General features: G+C 32.4%; 1 long non-coding RNA gene across 1 annotated transcript; it reads right to left on the bottom strand.

Annotated features, from left to right (window-relative positions):
- Positions 1 to 8,229: 8,229 nt before the first annotated feature.
- LOC122594660 lies at positions 8,230 to 9,758 on the bottom strand. The gene is made up of 2 exons (XR_006323058.1): positions 9,593 to 9,758; positions 8,230 to 8,859 (listed from the first exon to the last, which is right to left on the bottom strand). It is a non-coding gene; the product is annotated as an uncharacterized LOC122594660 (long non-coding RNA).
- Positions 9,759 to 10,399: the final 641 nt, after the last annotated feature.

Below are 10,399 nucleotides of genomic sequence, written 5' to 3'. Positions count from 1 at the left end.
TTAATCTAATAGCTTTAAGAATTTGACATATGAGTGGCTAAAACATTTGAGATATTACTTAAGGAGGATATTATGATAAATTATGATTGTTATTAGATATTATGATATTTGATAATATATATCCTAGAAAAAATATCTGTAGAAGGAAGTTGTTTGAGATGATATATGAAGATGTCAGTGACGGTCTATTTAAGGATGTTTCAAACTAAAGACATCATATCATTTGAGAATGGGATTAGCATTTTCAAATTTAATTAACTATGGATGAATGTCTATGGTGTGAAAAAACTAAAGTTATGTTCATTGTATGAAATAACTTTCAAATCTTGTCTATTGTTTGTTTTCAACCAATCAAAAACCTACAAGTGGCGGCTTATATAGTTGCCACGTATACCCGATTACATACAATAGATAAGATTTGAAAGTTATTTTATACAATGAACACAACTTTAGTTTTTTTACACTATAAACATTCGTGCATAGTTGTTACACTCACAGATACTAAACCCTTTGAGAAAGAGAAGTGATCTGTACACTACCAGATTTTGACCGTACACCACCAAACATGCTATATAGTATTGTACTGTACAACACTCTTAAACACATTTAGTGTTGTACGGTCAAAAACAGGTGGTGTACAGATCATCTCCCTTTGAGAAAACATGACGCCTGATCAAGAACTATGTCATCTTGAAGATTTATCTATTGAAGCTAATGTGGCAGAATAAGGTCCAAGATTATAAAGACGTGTATACTTAAATGAATTTCAACAATGTTTTAATATGTAATTTTCGTGAAACACATATATAAGTTTTTGATCAATATCGACATAGTGATGATGAGTTTATCAAGAGTTTTATGAAGTATGATCTTATATGGCAATTATTGGTACGACTATAGAACTTAGCAAATATATATATATATATATATATATATAATTATAGATACCTTAATGCTATAATTAGGTGTCTAAACAACTTCAATTTTATAGATAAGCTACAATTTTCGTCCTAGATTTGGTCTTAAATTGCAGGTTTCATCCCCAACTTCACAAAAATACAAATTCTATCCCTGACTTCCATGCTTCGTCAATACTTTTGGTTCAAACCACTAACAACCATTAAAAACGTATTACAAATTTTGTCTTTGTGTTCGGAGTTTGAAGGGATGTATGGATTTTCCTTATTTTGAATACCATTTTTTTTACAAGAACCATGAAAACTCCGAAATTATATATTGGATCACATATTTTTAAACTTCATTCACATGTGAAACACGATAAAAATGTATATTGTAGAATTAATATTTTTGAAAACCTTCTAGCATAGGGTGAACTTGTGAATGAATTTGTTCACGTTTCTGTTCACATGTGAACAAACGGCTATATGTAAGGTCTTGAAAAAAACTTTGTTCTACAATATATATTTTTATAACGTTTCACACTTGAATGAACTTTAAAAACATGTAATCCAATGCATAATTTAAGAGTTCTTCCAGTTCTTGCAAAAAAATAGGTTCTCAAAATAAGGGTCCTTGTTTGTGTTTATATATATATATATATCACATCTTAGGGGGACAATCAAATAAGAATAACCTTTAAATAAGAACGTGGTGAGAACACTTAAAAACTACATTTTGATACAGTAAAAAGTTTATAAAACTAACATAGTGTATAACTAATTATCATTATTTAAGTGTTTAACAACACATTGGTTTGTCAAAATCGAGAAAATTATGTTTTTTGTTTTGTGCATCCATCTTGGATACATATTCATCAAAATGATGCATCCAACAGAAAACGTGATTTTTTCGATTTTGACGGATCAATGTGTTGTTAAACACTTAAATAATGATAATTAGTTATGAACTATGTTAGTTTATGGACTTTTAATGCATCAAAATAATGTTTTTAAGTGTTCTCACCGTTCTTATTTTAAAAGTTTTTTACCGGAGTGTTACCCTCACATCCTATCTATCTATATATACACTAGGTTCACATAAACATATACGGTAACAGGGTACAAGGACGATACGGAAACGAGATAGATAAGTTGTGATATATATATATATATGTGTGTGTGTATGTGTGTACGACCTAGATCAGTCACCACCACCAATACTCAGCTTTCCCACCACCAAAAACGTCTTGAAAACGCTTCCCTGGAGTATTCATTCTCTTGGCATTTGGGAAAGGGAACGGCAACCTTCCAGACGTTTCGATGTTTCAGAAGATGGTCGAGCCGAGCAAATGGAACATAAATCCGGCCAAGATCAGTCACCACCACCAATACCCGACTTCCCCGCCATGAGATTCGACATACCCTCAAACGGGTTGACGAAATTTGTAATTCATTTATAACGTTCGTTGGTTATTTGGACCAAAAGTGTTGACGGAGCACAACAGTCATAAATGAAATTTGTAATTTCTTGATGTTAAGGATGAAACCTGCAACTTGCGACCAAACCCATGCTGAAATTTATAATTTTCCAGTTTTGTAATAGTTGTCTAATCAACTTCTAAAGGTGGAGGGAAAAGGAAAAAGTGATTAATATATCCAATTAATGGAAAGCATTTTCAGTAAAAAAGGCATACAAAGGTCGACCAAAAAGTTAAATTCTAGAAAGGTGCATCATGGATACAAAAAGATGTATGGCAAGAAAAGGGGTTTAGGCTTGTATGCTGTTCTTAATAAAATTGTTAGTCATTTGTTACTATGTTGATGTTCACTGGTAGTTAATGCTAGTGGTGGATGATATACTGGTTTTTCACACTTATATATTTAGTTCCCAGATTGAAATAAGCCTCCCGATATTATCTTTTTATAATCTTGGTTCTATATGACCTGGGTTGGGCATTCGTACTTATGAACAGCCAAAAGATTACCTCGTTTCAAAATTTAGAACAAGGAGTTTATGACAGTTGCAGAAGGTATAAAATGCTACTTGGCATCTGGACCAAAACTAAACTCAAAAGTATTGATGATCATCTAATTGACTAAGCTTGTAGATTAATACTTGATGGATGTTAATTAGAAGTGTGTAGTTACAGTACCAGATACTACTAGAAGAATTTACAATGGTAATTAGAGCATACAAACCTAGCTAATTACAAGTTGTCAATATTTTCCATAAAGCATCTACCTTGTTAAGTTATAGATCAGTTTCTACAAATCTACATTGTCGTTGGAGAAGACTTTGGCCAAATCTGAAAAGCATCCATAATCCAGCAGCCTACGTCATCATTTTCTGTTGTTTCTTCAAGAATTTCTTCTTGAAGATTTTCAGGTTCCACCGTTCCATTGATTCCTCATCCTTACACAAACACAAGCCAAATTCAATACAAAATAAGAATTACTTGAATCCATACAAATATAGAGGTGGCACTATAGCAAGTTAGGCAGTACCCCAACGAGATGGATCAGTTGGCTAGATATTATAAAATAAGTCCAAGTATATGGGCCAAACGGTTTGGGCAATGTTTTTTATATATATCAAAAATCTTTTTTAAAGGTGGTAACATAGTTATCACAGGGGGAAATGATTCCCTAAAATTATCCCAACTCGACTTAGTCAAGTTAGAAAGATCTTGACCCTTTGATGAAAATCAAGAGTAAAAATTTAAAGATTAGTTTAAATCTTGACCATTGATTTTTATCCAAGGCTCAAGATCTTCTAACTTGACTAGTCAAGTTGGGATAACTTTAGGGAATCCCCTCCCTATCACAGGTGCTTTAAATGATGATGATTATTGTTGAAGCAATTAATCCATCTCACAAATATCAGAAGTAGGACTCAAATTTAGATGAATTTTTTCAAATTTAAAGACCTTACCAATGGGCCACCGACCTCATTGACACAACAATTATCCCTAAATGAATTAGTTTACAACAATTATCCTTAACTCCTCAAATAACAACACTACCCCTTTTAAATCAATAACCTACACTACTCACCACCACCGACACCCTTGGCAGCCACCACCACACCGCCTCCACTACTACCCTCACTACTGCATCGCAGTGGCATCTCTCTAGTTCCTGTTTCAGCTTTCTAATATCTTTTGTCTATATGAACTGGGTTGTGCACAGCACTTGTACGTAAGAACAGCCAAAAGACTACCTTGTTTCGAAACTTGGAGCAACAAAACGTTTACAACAGTTACAGAAGATTAAGAATGCTATTTAGGCATTTGGGCCAAAACTAGGAAGTACTAATGATAATTTAATCGGCTAAACTTGTAGGTTAATACTTGATAGATATTAATTAGAACTGTGTAGTCACAAGATGAAATCATCTTTGAAGCAACCATGTTAACTGGAGCATATAAACCTAGATACCTACAAGCTGTATAATATTTTCCTTGAAGCAACTACCTTGTTAAGCCATTGATCAATTTCCTACAAACGTTGGATAAGCCTTGGTTTAGATTTAAAATAACTGCCCTTAGCCGCCTATTTTCTGTACCTAGTTTTTTGACTGAATTTTTCAGTTCTTCATTCTCCTCTTGAAACATTTTTATCGTATCTTTATCATATTGATGTTGCTTTCTCATATCAATATGTTCAGCTTCAAGTCCTTGAACTCTTCTTTGTTCTTCCTCATCTTGAAAATTTCCAGCTTCCTGTGATTCCTCATCCTTCAAAAAACAACCGAAACTTCCCCATATTACTTACCTCAATAACTATCTTAATATTTACAGTATAGTAGTATAAGGTCTCAAAAGTCATCAGATTTACTTGTTTGAACAAAATGTTTTCAAACTTAATCAAGGTAGTCAGCTAAAGATATAAACGTACTCAAAAAAAGTCCAAATAGACATAAACACCAAAATTGTCATGTTAAAAATATAATGCAGAGGAATAAAAAGATACGCAATGTTGAACTTACATCACTTAAGAGAAAGATGACATTTGTTAGTTTTTCTTCTTCCCGGTCCACTCTAACCCTTCTAATAGTACTATGTACTTCAATGGGCTGCTCCATCGTTCCAAGCCCAATATTCTCGGTAGAAGCTTGACAAAGCTGATCCACAAGAGGCTGTGTTTCTTCCTGCAAAGTACAAATAGAAAAATAACCTTAGAACATAAGGCTATACAGTATGAGTATGAAACCACCATAGGATTGGAAGTCATAAAAAAAATATAGACGCTTGGATTTCAATTCTAGCCATGAAATGAACATGCTTGCTTAATACATCAAATCTTTTGAATTAGCTCAAGCATATAATAAAAATGCAAAGTACTAACCCCTGAATTTTGCAGACTGGCTGATCTGGAAAGAGAATTTGGAGCATTTAAATTCCACTTGTCTTTGATGCTTTGTAGTTTTTCAGTTGCACCAAAATGACTAACAGCCTCATCTAATTTTGTCTGCACTGCTTTGGTATATTTTTCAAGTAATCGAGTGATCTCCTCAACTACACCCTGATAAATATTTGTAAATAAATGTCTAAATTTAAATGTATGAACAGAATATAAAATCATGATTACACAAAGAAACAAATTATACCTCCTCCGTTAGCTCGCTGGCACCTTCATTGACATCATCCTCTTCTTCTTTAGTACATCCACAGCCTGAAAAATGAACATCTTTTTCTAAACACAAGGCTGAGATCCTTTCGAGGTATTCCTTCCCCAATGCAGTTTCCCTCCACGCTGGTAACAACTCACGTGATCCAAAACCACACGCTTTCTCATTTTCCTCGCGTTCTTTTAAATGTTGTGACTCCCACTTAGTGATCACGGGTCGCACCCTTTCAATCGCAGGTGCAACACTGACGCAATCACAATATAGAAGCTTCATCAAAATACAACAAACAATTAGAATATATATTAATAAACAAAGAAAACTAAAATGAAGATCGAATGATAGATTAACTATAGTTATATTACATACCACCAAAAAGGCAAGCGGGCCAACCAAATTAGAATGAGGTTTCCATCCATCCCTGCACTCTTTGGCCGCGTCCACCACAAATTTACACCAATCAAACTCTTTAAAATCACAACTTTCTGCTATTGATCGGAAGTAGCGTAGGTAGACACGACCATTTGCCATAGTTTGAACCAATGTTGACACCATCAAAACTAAAAAATCCAGTTTGAACATAAAATCAACGGCTTTCCTAGGCGTCATTTTCTCCACTAATCTCTGAGGGTGCACCTCTTCATTGAAGCCTAGATGTTCTCTCCATGCTTTAATCATAGTTTCGTTATTGCTATTTGCAATCCGTGTACGCTTAAGAATCGTTGTTCCCATAGGGAAACCATAAACCTCATGGACAGCTTCTCGGTTTACTGGGATATCTCCGTGAGGTGTACGGATTACCATCTCCTCCGTGTTAAGTTGTGAAACAACATAATACGCGAGGTTTGTAGGTATTTCACGGATTTGAAGGTCTAAGATACTTTTAAAGCCCATTTTGGTAACAGCATTTTTCTGTCTTGTTGTCATACCTTGAATTACATTGTGTAACAAGGTTGGGGGGCTCCTTGATTTTAGAACTCCATGTCCTAATTTTTTTTATATAAAAAGATAAAAATAAATACATGATCACTATAAAAAAAAATTGTTTTTTTATATAAAAGAATTAAAATACATGATCACTATATTACACATGTAAAAGCTACTTAAAATTTATCACTAAAAAAAAAAAAAAAAGTTGAATACACTAACCATTAGCAACATCCCTCACTTCAGACGGTGACGAGTGATTTGATTCACGAGATTCTATTTTAATAGCGAAAGAGAGAGGGCGTGTGAGATGAAAAGTTGTTTTTTTGATTAAATGAATTTTTTTTATTTTTTTGAACGGCATCAAATGAAAATAGAGAAGATGAATTTTGGGGGAGCTGGAGCTGGGTGTCTGTTGGGAAGTTGAGAAAAGATATATGGACTATTTAAATTTCCCCCCATTAGATATACAGTACTACAGAATTTTAAAAATTTAAACTACTCCCTTTAATAAAAAAAAATTTAACAGAATGTTTTTATGCTACAACTAGATTAACTTTGTGTACGGCTGAGAACATAAACAAAAAGAAAGGCCAAAATGCATTTTAATATCCTCAACTTAGTTGATTATGTTCTTTACTACTCTGAATTATTAAAGGTGTAATATAATACCATAGACTTGGTTGACAAGGTTTTCTAGTACCCTAATTCACTAACTTTTTTATATAAAGATCATCAATTACTAATTTAATTTATGTTAATATATACATTGGTTTTCTAGAAAAATACTTTTAAGTTAAAATTTGTAATTTTAAAAAATAATTTTGTTAGAGATGTTGAAACTATGTTAACAAAATATATACTTGTAATATTATAAATAACGTATTGAAATTAAAAATATAGTTCAATGTAGATATTAAGTTTATACATATATTAAATATTTTTAAAACTAGATACTTATATCACAATTTAAAATAAATATAGAAGATATAATTTTTATTTTGTAAACAAATTAATAAAAACTTCAATAAGAAAATTATTTATTAATTTGTACAAATATTTTTTTGTAATGAAATTACTTAATTATACATATAACTATTAATTTGTTCTGTAATTTCAAGGTTTTAAATAATAATATAATTTAAATGTTTATTTATTAAATTTTTAAAGTATACTTTTTTTGAAGTCATTAAAATTTTATAAAAGTGTTAAAGATATCATATACTCTATTGTCTTTAGTTACTTATGGAGTTATGGTTAGTCAAATATATTCTAATATCATATATTAGTTAATTAATTAATATAAATTTTTAAAAGATTTATTAGTGAGTCTAGGGTAGTAGAAAACTTTGTTAACTTAGTTTATGGTACTATACTACACCTTTAATAATTCAGGGTAGTAGAACACTTAGTCAACCAAATTGTGGGTACTAAACTGCATTTTAGCCAACAAAAAATACAATAACTAATAGTTATATTAGTATTCATAATTTATGATAATATGATGTACGTAAAATATGTTAAAGCATAACTAATGAAATATAAATATTTATAAATAATAAAGATCTTTTTTATGATATATATTCATTAAAAATAATATAATAAATACTTTTAAAATCTGTCTATATGACCTGGGTTGCACACTCGTGCTTATGAACAGCAGAAATTTTACCTCGTTTCAAAATTTAGAGCAACAAGGCGTTTACAACAGTTGCAGAAGGTATAGAATGCTACTTGGCATTTGTGCCAAAATTAAACTCAGAAGTACTACTGATATAATTGACTAAGCATGTAGGTTAATACTTGATAGATGTTAATTAGAAATGTGTAGTTACAGTACAAGATACTACTATAAGAATTTACAATGGTAATTAGAGCATATAAACCTAGCTACTTGCAAGTTGTCAATATTTTCCTTGAAGCAACTACCTTGTTAACTTATATAGATCAGTTTCTACAAATCTACATTATCGTTGGAGAAGACTTTGGCCAAATCTGAAAAACATCCATCCAGCAGCCTATTTTCTTTACCGAGCTGTTCAGCTGAATTCTTGAGTATTTTAAACTCATTTTGAAGTGTTTTATTCACTTATTTCTGATATTGATTTTCCATCCTCAATTCTACCGTCTCGGCTTCAAATATTTTCCTCAGTGCTTCCTCATCTTGAAGTTTCTTTGAAATTATTCTCGTCAGTTCTTCTGCATCTTGGACTTTCTTTTCAGCTCTTCTCCTCAGTTTTAAGTTTCTTTTCAACTCTGCTCCTCAGTTCTTCCCCATCTTGGACTTTCTTTCGCAACTCATTATTCTCATCTTCAAGTGTCTTCCTCAATACGTCATTATTTTCTATTGTTTCCTCAAGAATTTCTTCTTGAAGAATTTCAGGTTCCAGTACGTGATTCATCATCCTTACACAGACACAAGCCAAATTCAATACAAAACAAGAATTACATGAATCCATACAAATATAGTGGTAGCACTAAAGCAAGTTAGGCAGTACTCCAACAAGATGGATCAGTTGGCAAGATATTTTAAAATCCAACTATGTGGGCCAAACGGTTTGGGCAATGTTCTTGCAATTGTTCATGTCACCAGGTATAGCTCACTGGCTAAACTATATATATAGCTTCAACTATATCATATGAAAAGAAATATCATGAGCTAAAGGATTGTAACTATCAGAATATAGGGTAATACAGGCCCGGTTCATTTGAATAGAAGGGTTAAAGATCTACTTGAGTTTCTCTTCAGTGTACTCTACATGTATTCAACAGTAAAAAAAAGGGCAATAAAATAGTGATCAGACTCATTGTTACAGATTATGTCTCCACATAACAATACTCGCACAGTTTTCATCACTGAAAATCAATCATATGTCAAAACCGAAACTTCCCCATATTACTAACCTCAATAACTATCTTAATATCTACAGTATAGTAGTATAAGGTCTCAAAAGTCATCAGATTTACTTGTTTGAACTACACATCATGTTCCTTTTAACTAAATATATTTTCAAGTTTAATCATTGTGATCAGCTAAAAATAATGTACTCCAAAAAAGCCCAAATAGACATAAACACCAAAACTGTCATGTTAGAAAAATAATGCAGAGGAATGAACAGGGACGCAATGCTGAACTTACATCACTTAAGAGAAAGATAACGGAATTTTGCTGCCTCGTTAGGTTTTCTTCTTCCCGGTGCACTCTAAGACAAGGCTTGTAAGTTGTAACTTTCAAGAAAAAGTGATTTTTGACTAAAGTTAGCAAGCGCAATGGTCACTACTGCATTTGCAAATCCAGCTCTTCTGTCCATATATATGCTCATCATACAAAAGATTTACATGAGAGGGAAAATACATGTGTATGTGCATTAGGTAGCGGGTCAATGGTTATTTTTGTATGGCTCAGATGGGCCCGTTTTGATTGAGTTGACCTGAAACACATGTTAGGCAATCTTTTTACTTTATTTTAGAAGTGATTGGTGGGTCAACTATCATACATGACTCCAAAGTCCAAACTAATTATAAATAATATGACTTCATGGATGCAGTGAGGAAATTTAGTGCATTCAAAGGTACAGTTTGGGTGAATTTTCAACTTGGTTGATGTTGAGCCGTTACTTTTTAAGCCACTATTATATGAACTTTACATCTTTAACTAGTTAGGGATAAAAGTTAGTCTGAATCCACCCATTCATAACTCTACGAGGCGAAACTGGCACCTCTACCACAAAAGCACTATTGTTAGCTTACCATTATGTACGAACATACAATGACTACGAAAATCACGCAATCAGTTAAAGAAATTTGACCAAGTAACTTGAAAACTTACTTGAAGAAGAATAAGACAGCCTCCAACATCATTCGTTTTTTTACTTTTTCTCTGGCTCAAATACTGATGAAGATCTCCAAGAACAGCTGCACCCAATGCAAAATTACTCACTGTATC

Source organism: Erigeron canadensis, chromosome 3, assembly GCF_010389155.1.
Source record: "Erigeron canadensis isolate Cc75 chromosome 3, C_canadensis_v1, whole genome shotgun sequence".
Classification (NCBI taxonomy): Eukaryota; Viridiplantae; Streptophyta; class Magnoliopsida; order Asterales; family Asteraceae; genus Erigeron; species Erigeron canadensis.
This window is presented reverse-complemented; position numbering and strand designations above follow the sequence as displayed.